The sequence below is a fragment of the Rissa tridactyla genome, chromosome 19, assembly GCF_028500815.1.
Source record: "Rissa tridactyla isolate bRisTri1 chromosome 19, bRisTri1.patW.cur.20221130, whole genome shotgun sequence".
NCBI classification, from domain to species: Eukaryota; Metazoa; Chordata; class Aves; order Charadriiformes; family Laridae; genus Rissa; species Rissa tridactyla.
Window position 1 is genome coordinate 8276795 of NC_071484.1, and position 20188 is coordinate 8296982.

General features: G+C 51.2%; 1 long non-coding RNA gene across 2 annotated transcripts; it reads left to right on the plus strand.

Moving 5' to 3' along the window:
• Positions 1 to 3599: 3599 nt before the first annotated feature.
• LOC128919311 (uncharacterized) lies at positions 3600 to 19342 on the plus strand. Of its 2 annotated transcripts, XR_008469878.1 has the most exons (5): positions 3600 to 4222; positions 11126 to 11240; positions 16084 to 16166; positions 17227 to 17424; positions 18896 to 19342. It is a non-coding gene; the product is annotated as an uncharacterized LOC128919311 (long non-coding RNA). The 2 variants fall into 2 exon arrangements; XR_008469879.1 differs by lacking the exon at positions 16084 to 16166.
• Positions 19343 to 20188: the final 846 nt, after the last annotated feature.

Here is a 20188-nt window from a genome sequence, read left to right on the forward strand (position 1 = left end):
GGCAGGGCAGGAGCTTTGCTGGGTGTGAGGTGACTTCTTTGGCTGTGTCTTGGTTTCTCAGATGGGATTTGTTTATTGTGATGGCAAATAAATCCCACTTTCTGTTGGCATTGGGGCAACTGGGTTGAAGGTCCTGATATGGACCCATTCTGTGTCCTCACTGAAGATGCGACCCACTTAAGATCAGGTGTTTTGTGGATATTGCCAAAGCTATTCAGGTTAAACATCTTCATTGGTCCTTAAGGCGATTCTGATGATGGGCCCAAGGGGAAATAGGTCAGGTACTTTGAGATCCGTGTCACTGTGTTGGCCTAAAACATTCCTAAACGCAATCTGTGAGGAGATGCCAGAGCGTTGACCCATCGCCTGCTGCTGCTGCTGCCTTCTCCTGCCCTTGTGTTGTGCTCTTCGTTGGCAAAACAACGCGGGGCCTCATTGGCGAGGAGGCACGAAAGGAGAAAAAAAAAAAAATGATGGTGCTTCCCCCATAACATTCATCTGCAGTCCTGTGAGCCTGACTCACCTTTTCAGGAATCTGGTTTAATCATTTATGCAGCTTCTGAAGGGACAGGCAGGAGACAGCATGAAAGCATAACGCCTTTGAAAAGTATTGCCTTTAAAGCATTTGCCTTCCAGGGGATCCCGTAGTAGTTGCTCCAGGGCTGTAATGATAAACGACACCAAAGTTTGTTCTAATTCTCTGTGGTTTTGCCTCTCGCTGGGCTGTTGAGATCCTGGCAGTGTTCAGTGTCTCTGCTGAAAGTCCTCTTGTTCTGGGCATCGTGGGAATCTCAGCGTTATGTGAGAATCTCCTGCATTTCCCGCCCCCCCCCAAAGTAAACGTTAGTCTTTGGAGTGGAGAGGAGAAAGAATTGGTTTAATAATCTTCCCTTTGTTGCCTGTCTTTGATATGTTCCTTGCACCCGACACTAGCTTTGCATATTGAAAATGACTGTTTTCCACAAAAAGTGTATTTTACTTGTTTAAAATATATATACAAAATGTAACTTCCCTTTTTTTGTAAATTGAAGCTAAATATTTTATTAGCAGTAGTCAATGTCTCTCTGCTGTTCCTGCTCTTCTCTGTTTCCCACCTTTGCCACCATTTTAATGATAAAATTGAAATAGAAAAAAGAGAGTTAAAGTTGAGTGGTTGGAATTCTGGTTTTATGTTGTTTTTTAAGCAGAAATTTCAACCGGAATAATTGTAATGATTTTTTTTTTTCTCCACCTTCTTTGTTTTTGAACCAAAGATTGCAGCCAGCTTGGCTCAGCTGTGCCAAACACACAGGGTGTTCTTCACTGGGCTGTTGAGTGCAGGTGAGTCTTGTGGTTCTCCTCTCCTCCCACATGGACTTGCAGAGCTTGTGCTGCCCCGTGTCTCCACACAGGGTCTCCCTAGCCTTGGACAAGGCAACCACTGGGGAGACATTAATTAATCTTAATTTAGATCTGATGCATTGGCCTTGGTTCTACTACTAGAGTTAGTAGACATTTTGCTGTCAGCTCTAGTAAGAAGGGGATTATAAAGTGTTCAATAAACTGCGGGTTTTCCAGTGCATGGGCTTGCGCAGCTGTTTTTTTCCATAGCAAGGGATATAAAAGCATCACACAAACCAGTTTTCACAGTGGCAGTGTAAGAGATGCATTAGGAGGCAACTGCCAGTGCTAATAGTTAAGACTCTCAGCCATGGACAAGTCTTTCAGGGCTCAGTTCCCCCTTAGGAGCCTGCAAACCCAGCTCTGGAGGGGGAACACCAGCTTCTTCCAAAGTGCTCGGGATCCATGTGAAAACTGAGCTCTCTACAAGATCTGGTCACCTTGAGGACATGAATTGGAGCTGAGCTACCTTTAAGCTCCAATCCTGGGACAGGATGGGAAACAGGATGGAAAGGGAGACTGAGGACGGCAGCGGGAGCAGATGAAGGAGGCTCAGACTCGAAGGAATTTGCCATTCCTTCACTGGGAGGATTGGAGGAGACTAAATGAACTCCTCAAAAGGATCAGCACCCTCTTGTACCTCTTTGGGAGCGGGAAACATGTGCTTCTAATCTTTCTTGCTTGCTGTGTGCCAAGGGGCTCTGTTTCCCATTGACTCTTGACCCTTCAGAAGAAGAGGGGAAAACCAAAAGAGAAATAACTGGCCAAACTAGTGCTGCTGAGGTCCATGGCAAAAATCCCACCAGCTTCAACAGGACCATGGTTCAACCTGAGAAGAAGAAAAACTTCTCTGAGCTAGAATAGTTTGGGGGGGCAGGGGGGTGTGGTGGGGGTGGGTGGGGCGCGGAACAAACCCTCTTGATTTGGGACAATGGCTGGACTGGAAGTCATCGTATTCCCAGCTTATCACTGAACTGGGTCAGGCCCACCTAGAACTGCTCTTAGGGAAAAAAAAAAAAAAGGACAAAATCCTTTCCTTTTCTGAAGGTGGAAAATTCTCTTGGGGAGTGTGTGTAATATCTAGGACAACAGACATGGTCTTGGAGAGGACCCCAGTGGGAAATGGATTTGCTGTCCAAATAATATTCCTAGATAAAAGAAAAGCAAAGATCTAAAATCTTTTTTTGTAAAACGAAAGTGCAGAAAAGAAAATTGTTTGGTTCCATGAAAGTGGCCTTTATTCAGTAAACTTGAAATGTTTAATTTAGACTGATCTTTTTTTAAAAGTGTTATATGAAATGGAATAAATAGAAAAATGAGAAAGTGTGTTGAAAGGAAAAAAGGATCCCTTTCTATCCTACATTTGTGCCATTCTTTCCTCAACAGTCCTTTGCATCCTTTTCAGTCTCCCGTGAAAGTCTCTTGGGTAATGGAGAACTTATCCATTTCTTTTCAGAAACTTCCACAACAGGGAAGCTCTCTGACTTGCACCCTTCCTCGGCTTAACCTTCCACCTCTTCTTGTTGTGTTAAATAATTCTCTCTTTGAGCATCTTTACTCTTTGAGACTTTGACCTGCCTTGTAACACATCCTCTTCCAGCTTTCACTTTGTTCATGTTGGAAAACCCCACCGTTGTCCCCTTGTCCTGTGCGATCCGGTCTCTGTGGTCCTTCTTTGTACCTGTCCTGGTCTGACCTACCACCTCTGATGGCAACGGTGAGCTCTTCCCAGGACAAGCCATGGTGCCATCACCAAATTGCACTTTTATCTCTGTCAGTACCATTAATGATGATCTCGGAGAGGATTTCTCTCCAAGTCTGTTCCTGAAGAGCTCACTGGCGAATCCTCTTTACCTGAGACTCCTCTTTCCCCACCGTTTGTCCTTGTCTCACTCTCAGCACTTCCATGCCCGTGGCAGGTTTCCTGTGCTAATCCCCATCTCGCAGCCTTACCGCAACTACTGCTGTGCTCGCTGCAGTCCAGATGAGCTTGTCTGTGTTTCCTTTGTTTGGAGTCCGTGACTTTGATAAAAGTCTTTTTAGTAAGTCTGTCACCATCTTCCCCTGTTGCTTTTTATTCCCATTTCTATTTCCTATGCTGTTTTGAGTTATTCTTCCAATGTAGGCTAGTATTGGCCTCCATCAATGGATTTTCTTCCTTCTGAAATAAGAGTTACAAACCATATATTGCTTCTAATTCCATGTGATTGATAGGACCTTCTCTTCCTTCACAAAGTGCCAGTTTGGACTGCCATCACCAGAAGCTGTAATAAGAATAGTTTGAGAGAAAATCAACCCCTAAAGCAGCGAAGGTAGCAATAAGATTAGGTACCCTGCTGAATCTTGCACAAACGTTAAAACCCCAGTGGCTTGCGGGGCTTCACTGGTTACACGGAAATAGGAGTAGGAGAATGCCATGGACACGAGGATGCTCCTCGGAGGTTTCCCATCTATCCCAGGTATGTTCTGTCCCCTTGTAATCTGTGTATTGAATTATTTCAGGTAAGTAACCCCTTTAATAGTTTTGGTAAAGATTGCATTGCATGCTCCTTCCTCTCTTTTTTTTGTTTGTTTGGTTTTGGTTTTTTTCCCCCTCCATGAGTCTCTGTTTCCTCAGTTGTCCCCCAGCAGGGACTCTTCCACCGGCAGAGCTGGATGGCTGCATGACACTGGTGTCAGGTGGACCATGAGGTGCTTTTTGCCAGGTTCCTGCCTGATGACAGGTGACTCAATGCCTCAAGGCTTGTAAGGATGCCATCGAGCCAGCATCTGATGAAAGAGCCCAGTGGAGAGAGGTGCAAGGAGAGAGAGAAGAGGAGAAACCTCGCGGGATGCGATGGAAGTGAGTCATCTGACAGGTACTGCCACCAGGCCAGTCTGTAATTAAAGCTCACCTCGCCTGGTGTCTCCACTGGAGCATATGCCAATCATTCCCTGTGGCATTTTCACGCTCCTTATCTGTCAGCCTAGAAATTACTTTTTTAGATCAACTTTGAAGGCTTAATTCTGGCAGGGAGACGCGGGGGGACAGACAGTCTGCTTCGCCACAGAGCGCCTTGCAAGGGGAGAAGTGATTGTTGCTTTGTGTGGACCAGATTTTCAAGAGATGGGAGCTGGTTTTTCAAGGTGGGACCAGGTTTTCCAAAGTGCTTGGGTCCTGGCAACTCCCATCATGTTTTTCAAAACACACTTGATGAATCGCAGCTAATTCTTTAAAACTTCAGTGGGAGCCAAGCTCCCTAAAAAAAATTTTGGGACCCCATGGTCACGGTCACGCAGAACGAAGCGGTGGCAAGTGCATGGATGGAAAGTTCATGCGATGGCTCTGCAAGCTCATGGCAAGTCCTCTGACCCACCACAGTCAGTTATTTTGTGTGTCCTTCAGTCTCCCAATAACCTCCCTTCTGCAGGAGGCTCTGCGATCCTTTTGCAGATGGACAAAGTGTACTGTTATTAACAAAACTGATTAGTGAGGTTAAGTTACACTTAATTAAGAAAACAGTTGATGGATTGGATTGAGCTCTTAGCAGTTGTAACTGTGTTTTTGTCAGAGTTGGGTTGGACTAGATGATCTGAAAGGTCCTTTCCAACCTGGGCAATTCTATGGCTCTGTGATCCGGGGTACAGCTTCAATAACACCTGTGGGAATTATGCCTGAGCTGGGGTGAATTAAGGATTGAATTCGGATTCTTATGCACATGGTGATGATCTGAAGCCAAGACCAAGTGAATGTCTCTCTCTTTCAAAATCCTTTTGGCTTCTGTTAAGTTAATGTGTAGGAAATCACAAAACTCCTATTTCTTGACTACTGAAAGGGCTTTGATGAAGCATGCAAGCAAGACCGTGTCCCTGTCCCACTCCCCAGATGAGGGGACAGCACATGTTAGGCAGCACGAACAGCTCATCTGGGATCACCCAAGGATTCTGGGGCAGAGCTGGACCAGACGCCCTTTCCCCAAGCCAGCCAAAGCCTGAATCATAGAATCATGGAATGCTTTGGGTTGGAAGGCACCTTAAAGACTATCTAGTTCCACCCCCCTGCCATGGGCAGGGACACCTCCCACTAGGCCAGGTTGCTCAAAGCCCCATCCAAGTTCCTCGCCAGTCCCTTTCACCTGAGAGGGAGGATGTTATGAATCCAAGTGCGGGTGCATGCGATGCACACCCCCCTCCCTCCCGAGCAGTCCCTGCCTCCTGCAAACACTCCTGCTCCGCTCCCCACCACACACATGCTCACCCACGCCGAGTGCCCTCTTCCAATGGCCTTGTGTGAGCACCCTGTGACTCCGTGCCCAGGAATGCTGCCATGGACTGGTCCCCTGCTGGGGATTGCATCAGGCCCATAAACTCGTTCCGCACAGGATGGAGCGGCTTGGTGACACCTGCTTGTGTGCAATGTGGCACTTCTCCGGGGACAGCCAGTCACCATGGCCTTGGGAAAAGGGAGGTGAGGGTTCATGCATCATCCTGGCACCAGGCAGCGTGGGGCGATGTCCTGCCAGCCTCCACAAGGGTCTTTTCCACTCCTCCTGGAAGGGGTTGGAAGAAAGTTTCCCCAGTCTTTAAGACACCTGCAGTTTTTCCAGTTTTCCAGCTAGGAAGATGCGATGGGTCTGCTGAGCTGATAACAGCCCTTGTGCCTTAGGTTTTCTTGTCCTTACAACTCCAAGCCCTTCCTTTTTTTTTCCCCTTAAAAAGCTGATAGAGCCCTTGTTGGTTTGGCTTAACACCGATGTGCTGTGTGCTGACCTGGTCCGTCCTGCTGGCTTTCTGTCTCTAAGTGATGCTTGTCCTGGGCCAGGGTGTCTCCTGGGGACATCTCAGTGGAATTTGTGCCACTTCCCACTTATGCCCTGTGTGTGCGTAGCATTGCCTGGAGATCTGTGTGATACCAGGTCTGGATTCACCTCCCTTCGTTCACACGTCTCTCCCTGTCTCCACCAGGCACCCTGCCCGCCTTTGTAGTCAACTGCAGGAGATCAGCGTTTCTAACATCTCTGCTCTCACCAGGCGAGGTGCCTGCGTTAGGCCAGGGGAATTACCAGAGCCCATTTCTCTCGAGGGACTGTAGACAGAGCCCCAGGTGCTCCGCTCTCGGATGCAGACATCCTTACTCTCAACATCTAACGCTGGGTGAAACAAACACCACCCTTTCCATTTCTCACATACATTACAGGCTGAGTGGCTGATAAGGAACCTGCTAGATTCTAGCCTAAATTTATTAACGTCCAATTTATACTAACCTGTCCCTGTAGCAACATTGTCCTTCAGCTTTGTGTTGCTTTTCCACCCTTGGGTACTTGGGCTGTTCCTTCCTTTAGCAGAACAAGGCCATTCCCTTTTAGCTCTCTGTGAAAGCCAAGGTCCTCCATCATCATCTTTGTTAGAAGGACTCTGTTCCCTTTGTTGCCCTAGTAGTTCTCCTCCACACCTGATTTCTTGATTCAGGGTGATTAAAAGAAGATACTGTATTTCAGATGAGACCCCTCAAAGCCATATAGAGGGAATACTCCTCTATTTCTCCTGGAAACATTGGGCCTGGTGATCCTACATCACCATACATGCACTGCTGCACCAAACTGGCAGTTCATGGTCATCCCAGGGCTGATAATGCACTTTGATTTTTCTCTCTTTGTGCTGGACACAATTGCTCTCTGGCCCAATTTGAAAATCTCTTTCTGACCTAAGCCTTATGCCTGGACAACTGATCTCCAGGTGGAAAGCCTTATCTTGAGAGTTACCCAACAACCTGTGGAAAATCAACCGGATTTGGCCAATTCTAGGTCTGTCTTTAAGAACCTCTTGATGCAAAAAAAGGAAAAAAAAATTTAAAAAATGCTGAGAAGCCAAAAAAAAATATTTTTCAAAACCATCTGACCTTTGAGAAGAAATCATTCCAGAAAAGAAAATGTTATAGTGTCGAATGAAACAGGCATCGCATTTGGCCAGACTTTGCTGAAACAAAATACTCTGACGGCCCTTGAGAAACTGGGTTTCTGCATGGGGCTGGGAGAGAGATTTGTTCTTTGCTGTTTATTCAGCTTTGGATTTTGGGAAACGTCAACATCATTTTTTGTTTTCTTTCCTTTCTGAAAGACTTAGAAATTTCAAAATCCTGAAACTCTTCCCAAAATGGAACAGCTGGTTATTGCTCAACTCTTTCTGTTCCTACCTCCGCCCTCCTGATGAGTTATACAGAGGGTGTGACATTCTGGGATCGCGCTGATCCCCAGGTGCTGGAAAGGGCCACTTCCAGAGGCTTCTCCCTAAGTAGGGCTCAATCCTAAACCTGTCCCCGCTGGAAAGAACATCCTCTTCCCTTGGCTCAGCTGCATAAAGGTGCAGTTCCCAGCTGCATCGCAGACCCGGCTACTGAAGCCACTCCTGACCCCACGTTATTTATCTGTGCGGAATTCAGGGCCGTTGGTTCCCATTTATACCAGTGTAAATAAGAGCCAAATCGAGCTATTAGTGTCTCACACCTCAAGCATTAGGGCTTTCTCTGCATTCATGGAAAAGGTTGAGGTTATTACCAAAGAGGTGAAAATTAGATAATAGCTGATGTCTCAAGGGTGCCAGCCATCCTGGTCTTAAGTGATTCTTTATTTCAAGCACATCATAATTCGCTGGTGACTGCTAACTGGAGCCTGGTGTCTTACTCGCGTTTATGGGCTGCTAGCAGATGATTATAGAAAATACAGTAATTAAATAAGTACTTCGGCAGGGTAGGTTTGGCCTGGGAAAGAGTAAAATTAGACGAGGCAGTATGAGCTGTTCCAAATTGTGAAGTCTGATTAATTTCACTTTCTTTTCTTGTAACGTGTCCAGTAATATTCAGGAGGAGGAGGAGGGGTCACCCAGGAAAGCCTGTGAGTGGTGAATTGGAGCCAATAGGCTAAAACACCCAGCACGTTACAGTGATGCTCCGCAGTCCCATTCCGCAAGGTGCAATACAAACAGCAGACCTGCAACTTTTGGGGGGCAGAAGCAGAACTAACAGCGAGGGAGATGATTTGACCAGCAACGCCACCTTTTCTGCCCTGCTGCCTGCTCCCTTGGCTAGGCAACTGCTGGGACTCAAGGCTCAAAGTGGTTCTTGGGGCCACCTATTTACAATATTTTTACAATAGCATCTCTTCTGTGGAAGCTCAGGGAAGCTTGCTGCTCTTCCCCCCTGCGTTTTGTATGCAGTGCTCCTTTCCAGCAGAGCCGAGGCCAGGGGTTGAACTGGCTCCAACCAGTAGGAACCTGCAATTACCCAAGCATCTATGGGATGCCATCAACGCAGGATTCCCTTTGATGAAGCGTCGTATCCAGGTAACCTGTTCCTAATCAAACAAGACACCTTGGTGTGCAGGAAAGGGCACTGCCGGCCATTCCGGGCGCTCCGGGAGTGTGCTGTGGGCAGAGCAAACAGGAAGCCAAGGGATGGACCACTGAGAGCCACTCCACCTTTGCCCAGGGGTGTTGGGTAGGTGATGAGTCACTCAGAGCTGGTCCTTCTCTTGCTCCGGCAGTGACGCATTGTTTTGAACAAGAAATTCCAAGAGCGTTGATAGTCCTTTTGCTTTAGGGACAGCGTCATTACTTGAGGTTTTTGGGGTTAAATCCACAAAGGTGCTGACCTTCCTCGGTCTCAGGAGCCCTACAGGATTTGGGCCAGGGCTCACCCTACAAGCGTTGAGTGTTGGAGGTGCCAAAGGAAGGAGGATGGTCACCAGAGCCTTCCTTTTGAGTAGATGGAGAGAGCAGCCATTCCAAAACATGAGTCATTGCTCTCAACCACCCTCTTTGGTGGAGGCCACCTCTCTTTCTTTCTGCGGCCCATAGAGGGAGCTGATGGAGCTTTGAATCATCTGGCATGAAATCTGGCCTTGGTGCTTACATAAGAGCAGGATGCCGAAATACCTGTATGGCTTGGGCTTTCTGGAGCCACCCATGAGGCCTTTGGTCTCTCCTTGCCATGCGGCTCTTGCAGCACCTCATGATGCTGGTGCAGAGGGTTAGATAAGGTAACTGAAGGCGTTAAAGATGCCACTTGAGGTCTGTTCAGACTGTCCTCTCTGGGGGTTTCCTTCCTCATCCGATCAAGAGATGAACTCTTGACTGAATCTCTTGGAGGATTTGGGTCTAAGGAGAGGAGATATTCTGGACCCCAGGAGTGGAGAAATGAGTGGTATTTTGAATATCATCCCTGCTGGAGCGTGATGAGATTCCCTCAGATGTGCATAGCTGCTGAAAACACTCAGGTTGAGACATGATGCAGCAACCCTAGGAGCACTTCCAACAGATTGCCTCTTGGGCCAGCATGCAGGGAATGGAGTTGGGGCCATCAGAGCTGGCAGTAGAAGTTCAACCAAAGCAGCTGCAGCTGCTTCTGTGGACCGATGAGCTCTACAACATATGTAGGGACGAGGGTCTTCCACAGGCATCTTGGGGATCGCTCCTCCAGACTCTTTCACTTGCCGATGCTTTGCTGTTCTCAGCGCCTTGCAAGCAGGGAAGGGCAGACATCAAAAGCTCAATGGGAGCATCCAAAAGTTCATCTGAAGCATGCAGACCTTTAGCGTTTGTAACGGGAAGTTGGAGAGATTTCAAGCACTCTCATCCCACCTCCTGGCGCTTCTGTTTCTGGTTAGGGCCAGACATAACCACAAGAACAAGCTTTCTCACGGTGTTTCAGCACATTTCCTGTTGGTCCTGGAAGAAAGCTGGAAGAACGTTTGAAATTAAGAGGACATCTAGCCTTTGTAGAACCACAAAAGCTCTGTTTTGGAAATAGGCATGGTCTCTGAGTGTTGGCTAAGGGTGAGTGAGTTTACGGTCTTGAATCAGTTTGTGCCATCCTGGCTAATAAATGTCCCCCTCCCCAAAAAGAGAAGGGTTGATTTCATCTTATGAAGAAATGAGTCATGGTCCTGCAGTCCTCTAGTGTGATGGGAGCAATCCTGGGATGCTTCAGGAGACTCAGATGGAGCCACCTTGTGCAACGGGTAATTTTGGAGCCCGTGGAGGGTCAGAGGTGGGTGTGAGGATGGAATAATGTTGCTGCGGGAGGAACATCCTCCATTGCGCTGTCACACAGGCCAGGGCTTCCAGGGAAGTTTTGTCAGTCTTTTTTACTAGAGAATGCTGGGCTGGGTGAAGCAAAGGGCCATGGGCAGAGCTGGTTGGAAAATTCTATATGTGTGTGGTTGTGGGGATCAGACTACATGGAAACATTTCACTTTGGGGAAGAGGAACACATTTGAAAACAGTTTCATCAAAGTCAGAGTCATTATGTCAGAGAACATGTGGGTTTTTTTCCAATGCAAGTTGAAGTTTGCCTGCATCTTCCTGGGATTGCTTTTGTTGTGACAGACATTTGTAATCAAATTAAATCAAACCACAGAAAAAACAGTCAACAGGAAAACCCTTCGGCTTAGATCACTCCTTGGTCTCAAACGCCCTTGGAGGATCCTTCTCTGCTGCTCTCCCTGCTGGGGACTGGAGCATGAGAAAGCAGCTTTGGGCTGGGAAAAGGCAAACTAAGAACCCACCGTGCCTTGCTGCCACCGTGAGAGGTGAACTGTGTCCATGTAGGCAATCAGCCACATCCTTTTTATCCCATCAAGCACATGCCGCACCTCTGGATTTAGTTTGGGGCTTGTGAAGGAGCCAATACACATTTTTGGTGTGTTCTGTTTGGGATTTGAATCCTCACAATCTAACGCTTCTATTTTTATTTTTTTTTTTTAATTTAAAGAGCATCACACCAGAGAAGCTGAGGGAGCAGCTAAAGAGTGTTGGGACACATCAAGAGAAGGATCAAAACCACGGAGCTGGGCTGGGATTTAACATCATTTCCCTACAAAGCACAGGTATGGTTTACTTTCCCTGTTTTATCTTTGCTAAGCCTTAATCACGGAGTTGCTGCAATTTCTTCCATGAGGTTAAGTCAAAGGAAATCCCCAGGTCATGTCATCCATCCTCTGTGCTCGGGTCTGATCCTGTGCCTGCGCTTTTGCTAAATCCAGAAAGCTGTGAATGAGGCTCAGCAGCAGGGTTTGAGCTGGAGGCTTGGGTGAGAGCGCTGGGGGGTTGGCACCCCTCGGGCACGGCAAACCGGCGAGGGTGGAAAGATGTCCAGGTTTGTGTTGCTTCAGAAAGAGTTTCCACATCTCACCTTTCTCCCTTGAGGAACTGCATTTAGAAAAGTCAGAGCCCTGCATTTGATGTCAGCTGGGAACTATGGTCCATTTTGTGTTGAGAATGTCAATTCTCCCTTTGCTGGGAGTCTGAGAGAGTCTGCAAAAACGCCTGTCCAGGATGATACTGGCAGAGCTGTCCCTGCTTGGGGCTACGTGATGAGCAAGGTGACCTCTTGCATTCCTCCCGTCCGGCTCCATCCCTTTGCTGCCTTTCCTCCGCTCAGCGGAGGCTGTTCTGCACGGCGAGGCAACGCAAGGTGCCCGTCTTGCCTGCCATAGACCTCAGGTCCATGAGGACCAGACCCCGCCAGCGCAGCATGCGCTCCCTGCGCAGAGTCCCTCCAGCCGGACTCACTGCGGGCTGGCGTCCGGTCAGAGACACCTCGCCGCAGCAGTGGAACGGGGCGAGGGAACTTGACCGGGGGACCACACAGGGGCTTGCAGCCTTGCTTGGAGTAGATCCCAAATCCCCAGGCTAGTTTGCCACCCGCAGGGCCAAGCTACCTCCCTTGGGCAAGGGGAAGTTTCCCTGGGACAATCCTTTCTTCTCGCCGGCCTTCCTCTTGATTTTTTTTTTTTAATTAAATGAAATTAAATTTCTGTAGCATCTTTTTTTATTATTATTATGTACCTTAGGCATTGCTCCGAGTCCATCGGGGTGAGTTGTATAACACACGGAACAGACAGGTTGACTATCTGCTCACTCCTCCTCCCTTCTTCCCTCCTCTCCGCCGGCCACCCTAGAGCTACGCTGCTCTAAATGTGCTGCAGTTTCATCAATCCCCAAGCTGCACATCAAAGGCTGGCTTTGCTTAGCTGCGCGCTTCCCCGGCAGGCTTCAGGGATTAATCACACCTGAGCCTGCGTGAAAAGCGTGACCGTGTCACACTTGTTTGTCTCGGTCGGGTGCTCTTCTGGTTATCTTACAGCAGAACTAACCTGGCTGTTAGCCTTCCTGCGATGTGCCGTTTCCATTTTTGATTTCTTTGGGTTACCAGCCACAACCCAGGTTGGCTGTAGGTGCCACAGAAGCAGAGCGGAGCATGCCGTTATGTATAGCTAACGAACATCCTTGATTTATTTGAGTGGCTCTAGCAGCCGGGAGTCCCTGATACAAGCTAGTGTCCTGCGAGGCTAGGCGCACTGCAAGCAGCAAGAAGTGATTTCTGCCCCTGGAGCTTTGTAGCCTGGTAGAAAATGAGAAAAACAAGTGGATACCTCCTGTGGAGCCTAAAGAAACCATGAGACAATAACGATGGTTGCATGATCGGTGTTGGACTCCATCTGCCCCCAGAGCTGTCAGCTTCAGAGGCTCGCTGGCCACCATGAGAAGGTTTAAAGCAGCATTTGGAGAAGAGCGAAGCCTCTGCAGAGAGGGCTGGCACCCAGAGACGACACTTGGGAGTTGCCTGTGTGTGCTGGCGACAGCCCTGCGCTGCCAGAGGTTCACATGGGCTGTGTTTGTACCCTCAGAGAATGAGAATTGGGAGCCAAAACTGCAGCTGGATGGAAGCGAGGATCCTTTCATTAACTTCAGCTGCTGGCTGGGTACGGGCTGGCATAGAGCTGACCTCTGCGAGGTGCTCGGGGAGTCTGGTTTGCTTGGATTGCACCACCTTCCCTCGGATACCGAGTGGCCTTTTCCATAGCCTTCTGCGATAGCAGCGATGCTGCAGGGTGCAGAAAGCTAGACTTCACCCAGAAGCGTGCAATTCGGTCAGGGTTTTCCTGGAGATTGACCCCGCGTGTGCGGAAATGCTCAGGGAGATGAGCAGTGGGATCCTGGTTTGGGTGGGATTTTAGCCTGGATTTTTTTTATTTATTTTTTTTTTTTTTTAATCTTGGGCATCATCTCTGGCAAAAGCATTAGGTCACACTTGCAGAAAGAAGCCCCGGGAGAGAGCAGGGCTCTGTATTGAGTAACAGGCACTGCCCCAAGGAGCTTGCAAAAAAGCTGGGAGGGGAAGTAAACATGGCAGAGCAGGGCTGGGATTGCAGCACACTCCCCGTGGCCCCATCCCGCAGCCTACACACAGTGCCCGCTGCCCTCCTGCCTCGCCAAGGCCCAGCACTGGCCCCTGCCGCTTTGCACGGGGGGCAGAAAACACTGGGCCCCCAGATTTGCAAGGAAGGTCGCCTGTAGCGGGAAAAGGAGGTGCCGTGGGCATGAGGCTGAGGAGGAGTGATGGTCTCCACTGGCTTAAGGCAGGCTGGGGGTGGGGAGGCCCCTGGCAGCTGGAGGACGGGACCGTAGCAGTCAGCGGGGATGGGGCAGGGTTGGCCACTTCCAACGTGCCTGCCGTGGTGGGGAGCTGGAGCAGACGGCTTGCAAAGCCTGAGGGATGCGTGGCACACACTCCTTGAGCCCCAGGAGTTGGGGGCCATGCAACCGTGCTGGGGGAGACAGACTCCTGGATCTCTGTCGGGGATGTGGCTTCGGACCAGCACAGCATCCCCAGGAGCTGCCTGGGTATTGCCAGGCCAGGGGAGTTCCTGCGGGATGCAGGCAGGGGAGGATTATGGCAGATGAAGTGATACCCACAGCCACTGGAAGGCTGTGCGGGATTGATCGTCTTCCCGAGCTAATTTCTAGCTCCCAATTTAAATCCTCAGCACTTCCTCTCTCCCTTGACAAGATAAAGATCCTGGGCACACAAGGGTGAACACCCTGCCATTGCATCTTCTTCCACAATCAAAGCAGGCATCGAGTGATGCCTCTCCCCATGTGCACCACGGGGAGCAGGGAGATGACGGGGGAAAGAGGAGGTGGCTGCCTTCCTGTGGGTGTGTTTTCCAGAGCAGGAGAGAAACCAAGACGGATCAGACACCAGCCAAACAAGGTGACTATGTTGTGAGGAATGCAGGCACAGGCTCTGTTCATGTGTGAGATGCAGAGAGGAGATAGAGGGGCAGCTGAAAAGTGCTTTTGCCAGCACAGCCACGACACTGGCTCCTGAAAGGTGAGAGGAAGGGTCAGCATCAGCATCTCCATCGGGAATGAAATAACGTCAAAGCAGCGCGTGGCTGATCTGCAAAACTCATTGCCACAAGGCACTATTGCTACCAACAGCTTAGTGGGGCTAATAAAGCTTTTAGAGAGGTATTGAGATAGCGAGGACAGCGAGAGTTTTAAAATAGTAAGTTGTAAAAGATAAAGAGGTCGGGTACAGATAAAATCTTCGTGCTTGAGCCCATAAATAGCAGCGCAGAAGATGAAGGGACAGGCAGGAGTTTATTCTAGGGCCAGGTAATCCCCAAACTGCTTCCTTTAGGGTTCCCAGAGGAGGAACTGGAGGAATCCCGAGTCTCATCCTGGAGTAGTTTTCCTTCTTCGTGAGATTTTTCTGCAGTAATATTGGATTTTCTCTCCTGGATAGGGCGAGGATCCGTCTATCTGTTTCTCTAGGGTGAAGCAGGTCTTGGTACCGACGTGGCAAAGCACAGTTCCCTCTGGGGCTGGAAAAAAAGACATTTGTGCAGAATTTGTAGGCAGTTTCTTGTCAGGATGGGGGTGAGGCTGGCTAACGAGGCTGCAAGTCCTGCGAGGGAGCAGCCAGCAAATGCAGAGTGAATTTTTACACCTCTGTGCGATGCTCCCGTGCTCCCTTCCCAGCTGGGGACCTGCTGGGGCCATTCTGAATTTGGTTCAGGCACGGCCCGATGTGCAGACGAGCTGCACACGTACTCGGCCCCATCCGCCTTTGATCTTAAGCTCTGTCAAGAAAGATGCTTTGGCAGGAATCTTGCCCATCAAGTACCATCCATAGGCGGCTGCGATGGATGTCACAGCTGTGACCAAGCCCTGACAGCTTCAGGAGCGGAGGTGTTGCCAGGTTTAAGCCAAGCCTCCACCTTCTGCCCTCAGGCTGGGGGCAGGCTCCTTTCCCGGCTGTGCAGAAGCTCCGGGCTCCTCTGCCTGCTGAGTTCAGGGGTCTTAGCTGCTTTCAAGCATTGTCACAGGCTGGGGGAGTTGACACTGTTCCCTCCCCACGCCCTGGGTCTGGCTGTATGGACACTGACCCACTGCAAGTCCTAGCTGGGGGTAGGAGCTGCTGCAGGGTCCAAGCCGCTGAGGAAGAGGAGGGGATGCTGCTGCCTGAGGGGAGAGGCCGAAGCTTGCCCATCGCATCCTCAGACGAGCCAAGCCCTCGCTGGTCCCTGCGCCGCCGGACGTGGGCACCGCTGGGGCGTCCCCGGGTACCACTCGGGTACCAAAGCACCCGTGCTGCTTCACCCCCTTCATCCTCGTCCCAAATCGTCCCGAAAGTGGCTTCTTTCCCTCGGCTCGGGGAGGGGAAGCCACTAGATGGCAACGTTACCTGCAGCCTGGCCGGTTCTCCGGGGGCCGGAGCGGGAGCGGGGCCGGGGGCGCTCCCGGGGCCGCAGGGACAGCGCGGTCCCCGGCCCCCCGCGGCGGAGCCTGGCCCGGCGACAGGCCGGGGGCCACCTCTGAGCCACGACCCACCAGCGTGCGCAAAGAAAACGAGTTATCTTTAAACCACTTCAATTCCAGGTCCTTGGTTTCGCCTTTAACAGCAAACTGGCTGCAGCGTCGTGAGATGTCACATCACCGGGCAGAGAGGTGACGGCACCAGGGTACGTGTGTTCACATGCACATACGTGTTCATACAGACATGTCGCCGTCCCTGGAGCCTCTCTTTACCTGCAGAATTTCTCAGGCAATCCCCAAACTTTTGCAAAGTGCCTGGGTTTGACCCCCAGCACCGGTTTGGTCAGTGCAGCGTGTCCAGCCCACAGTGGCCAGCAGAGACCCTTCAGCGCTCGCTACAGGTCCTGTGCGCTGGTGCCATTGCTGGGGCTGGGAGCGTGGATTTTGCCAGTGGTGAGGGTTTTGAGGCATGACCGAATCGAGCTGGCTTTCAACCAGGAATGCACAGCAGCATGTAACCTGCCAGGAAACGCCCCGTGCCTTTCCCTGCTCCCTTCAGTTATCATTGCTGCCCACGTTATATCAGTGCCGTAGTCGAGCCCTGTTACGTGAAGGGCTTTAGAGCTGATCAGGTGGGTAGGGCAGGTGTGAAAACCATCTAGTGTTAACCTGGGCTTGTTCCCTTGGAAAGGCAGGAGAAAAGCTGCTGAGAGCCTGGTGGCGCTCCAGGCACCGTGCCTGTCTCTGCTGGGCCACATCTGGCGAGTTCCTGCAAGCAGAGAAGTTACTGACCTCCACCTTGCACCTTTGCGTGCCTCAGTTTCCCCACATGAAGATCCTTCCCTGCTTCCTCTAAAACAAGGAAGAGGAAGAGGATGGAGAAGCATGGTGTCATGGTTCTCCGAGGCAGCCAGCCAGCCTGAATGAGAATGCTAATTAATTGACCATCATATTGGGGCCACAGTGCACGAGGAAATGAAACTACAGTGTGGTATGGAAGAACAGCCCTGAACAGAAAAGGGATGTGCTCATCACCCAGGGGAAGATTTATGGGAGTCCTGAGTTGGAGCTTATAGTATTAAAACAGGTAACATAATTATCACTGGAGGATAGTGCGCGTGAGGGAGCAAGGGGAGCCTGGAGAAGATGGGCCGTGGTGGACCGGGGTGGGGGGGAGGCAGGAGCACTGCCCTTGCTCCTGAGGTCCTCCAGTCTCCAGTGCAATGCCTCCCGGTACTCAGTGTTATTTTTCTTCTGTTTTTTTAGGGTTTTTGTCCCTCCTTGGTCTCCGCCTGCTGCCCTTTGAGCTCTGAAAACTGCAAGTTTGTAAACCTTTGTCACAGTCACCCGTGTTCTTCCAGCCACAAACCTCCCCTCCGTGTGCCCTGTACTCGAAGCCTCTGAGAGGAGCCCCGAGGGTGGGACACCGTCCCAGGAGGGATGCCACCACCGCAGCCAGGAGAGGTGAGATTTGGCCCAAGGGGAAGGAGCGGAGGCCAGGAGGTCCCAAGACCCAGGTGCCTCCTCGTGGCTTCTGTGCAGCGGAGAGCGATTGTGCTCATCTGCGCAGTCCTGCCCGCTCTGCCCTCTCCACCGCCCTGGCAGGATTGCAGGTCTTTCCAGCCTCCGCGCCTCCCTGTGTGACTAACAGAGCTGGCCGGCTCCCAGGGGTGTCAGTCCGGGACCCCAAGCAACCCTAGGGAGCCAAGAGGAACAGGAAAACCCAGAGTCTCCTTCCTCATCACCCTCCTCCTCCTCGCTGCCTGCCAGCTGCCTTCCCGGGCCAAGGGGTGGCCCTGGGTGGCCTCGTCTCCCGTTGGCCCAGACGGGAACGGCCGCTCCCTATTACTCATGGGGATGATGTGGGGGGATGCAGGGGCGGAAAGTCAGAGTAAATGGAAAGTGGGCACTTGCCTCTGACCTCGTCTTCCCATGGCCGCAGCTGGAGCTGAGCTCACCCAGACGCCCCCGGCGCGAGGCCACGGGTGGCAGGCGGCTGGGGAGGGGACACGGCGCTCAGCTGCCAGCTCGGCTGCGCGTCCCTGTCCTGAGCCAGGACAGGCTGGGGGACACAGAGGTGAGAGCCGCCGGGCCCCCATGTACACAGACGTGCACCCATGTACCGGAGAAAGGCACCGGTCCGTGCACGCACACACGGGCATGAGTCCCTTACGTCGGTCCATGCAGAGCTGTGATGGGACACGCACATTCATCGCTCCCCGGGTGACTGGGACACACTGGGGGGATGCTCTGCCTCCCAGGAGAGGTGCACGTGGCTCCAGCAGCTCAGCCACCTCCCTGGGGAGAAGATGGGGCACAGGAGCTGGAAAACAGGAGTCTGAATTGGAGCTACAACCTGAGATAAACCTTGTTTTTCTGCTTTTTGCACTGGAAACTGGCTAAGGCTGTGTCTTATCTTCAGAGGCGTCTATAAGATGTGTCTTCCCGCCATGCCCTGGGATTCCTCCTCAGCGTCCCCACTCATCCCTCTGCCATGGAGGGCTTCATGCTTTTCAGACTTATCTTATGACAAAAGTAAACCCAAAATTAAGGTGAAGGAAAACATGCCCCAGCCGTGCTGGATGTTGTCTGAAAATCTTCCTTCCACCCCTGGGTCCTCCTGTGCTCTGGGCCCTTCTCCAGCTGTGGGGGCACAAAGCTGCCTTGACACCAAACCCACCCACAGCCCATAATGATGATCGCCCACCCCGAGCTTTCCAAAATCAGGATGATTATCCATATTTCCCAACAGCAAAGTTTTCTGGCATGATGGCCGGACCATACAAGTGACTTTGCAGGTCATGTTGCCACGATTTCAAACAATTTCCCAATCCAGCTTCTGTGGGCTGGAGAAAGACTCGCTTTCCACCTCAAAGGCTTTTCGGAGCACTCAAATTTACTAACTATTCAAAACTTCTTCTCTGCCAAAAAACAGGTTTTCCTACCTAAGCTGAATTTCCATGAGGATGTCCATGGATGGGGCAGGAAGGACCAGAGGCTGGAGAGCTGGGGAAGGCTGACATCTTCTTTGCAGAGACATCTTCTTTGCAGAAGGCAGCAATGTATTTTAACAGAAAATACATTTTTCGAGACAAATCTTTTGACGTGAAGGACTTGGACTGCCTGTGACTCTGGGAGGGTGTGAGACGTGGACCCTCACTGCTCTCCAGGTCTCAAAGTGGGGGCAAATCCAGCCGGTGGGAGGGGAGCTGGGGAGCCGTGGGAGTCCCCTGTCCCACGTGAATGCCCAAGCTGTGAGCTATTATGGGATGGACACATACACCTCTGCGATATTTTGATGAGAAATTCTGCCCGGGTCAAAGCGAGCAGATATGTTCCTGGCAAAAATCACTATTTCCAATGAATCAACATTTTCCTGTTAAAAAAACAACAACAAAACCAACCCAAAACAAAACCCTTCCAAACCCTCCCTCGGTCACTTTTACTGCTCAGTGCTCAGCTCAGGGTGAGGGGGGCAGCTGGTCTCAAACCCACGGGCACATTTTGGGCTTAGAACCGGGTGAAATGGGACCCCTGGAAAGCCTGACCGCGACCAGGTGGAATTTTCCAAACCGACGGCGAGACAAAAGCTCGGCCGACCTCTGCGCCGGCAAAATCTCTATCGGGGGGACGTTCAAAGGGAGGGGTGCCCACGGTGCCGCCCACCCTCCCGGGACCAGGAGGAGGTGAGACTCAAACGCTGGTTAACGCCGGCAATGCCGGCCCGGCTTTGTGCCGAGCGGGATTGGGTTACCGGGGCTGGGGCTGGGAAAGCTCCTCCGCAGGTCACAGGTGGATTAAGGAATTCCAGTCCCCATTCAGTGCCCAGTGAACCACAACTAATACGGGAGCTGTAAAGAGCAGGGGCAGGCGAGATGGGAGGTGTTGAATGGGAAAGCCACCTGCAAGGGAGCCGGGCTGCTGGAATCCGGCGGGCGGTGAGGAAATGGTGTGATTTACCGTCAAAGCCGGCCACAACCTGCTTTTTTTTCCACCCTTGAATAGGGGCAGCCAGGGAGAGCCCTGGGTGAAGGCGGCGGGGAGGGTTCATGTGTCACCTCCGTAATGGGGATGCTTCCAGAGAGTGGAAAAATAGTCACAGCGCACAGGTGGACTGCTGAGCTGGGCGAGAGCCGGGCTACGAACCGGGCATGGCCGGAGGTGGGCACAGAGCCGGCGAGGGGCTGAGCGAAGGCCGCCTGAAGAGCACGGTGCCGGGGAGCGTGGT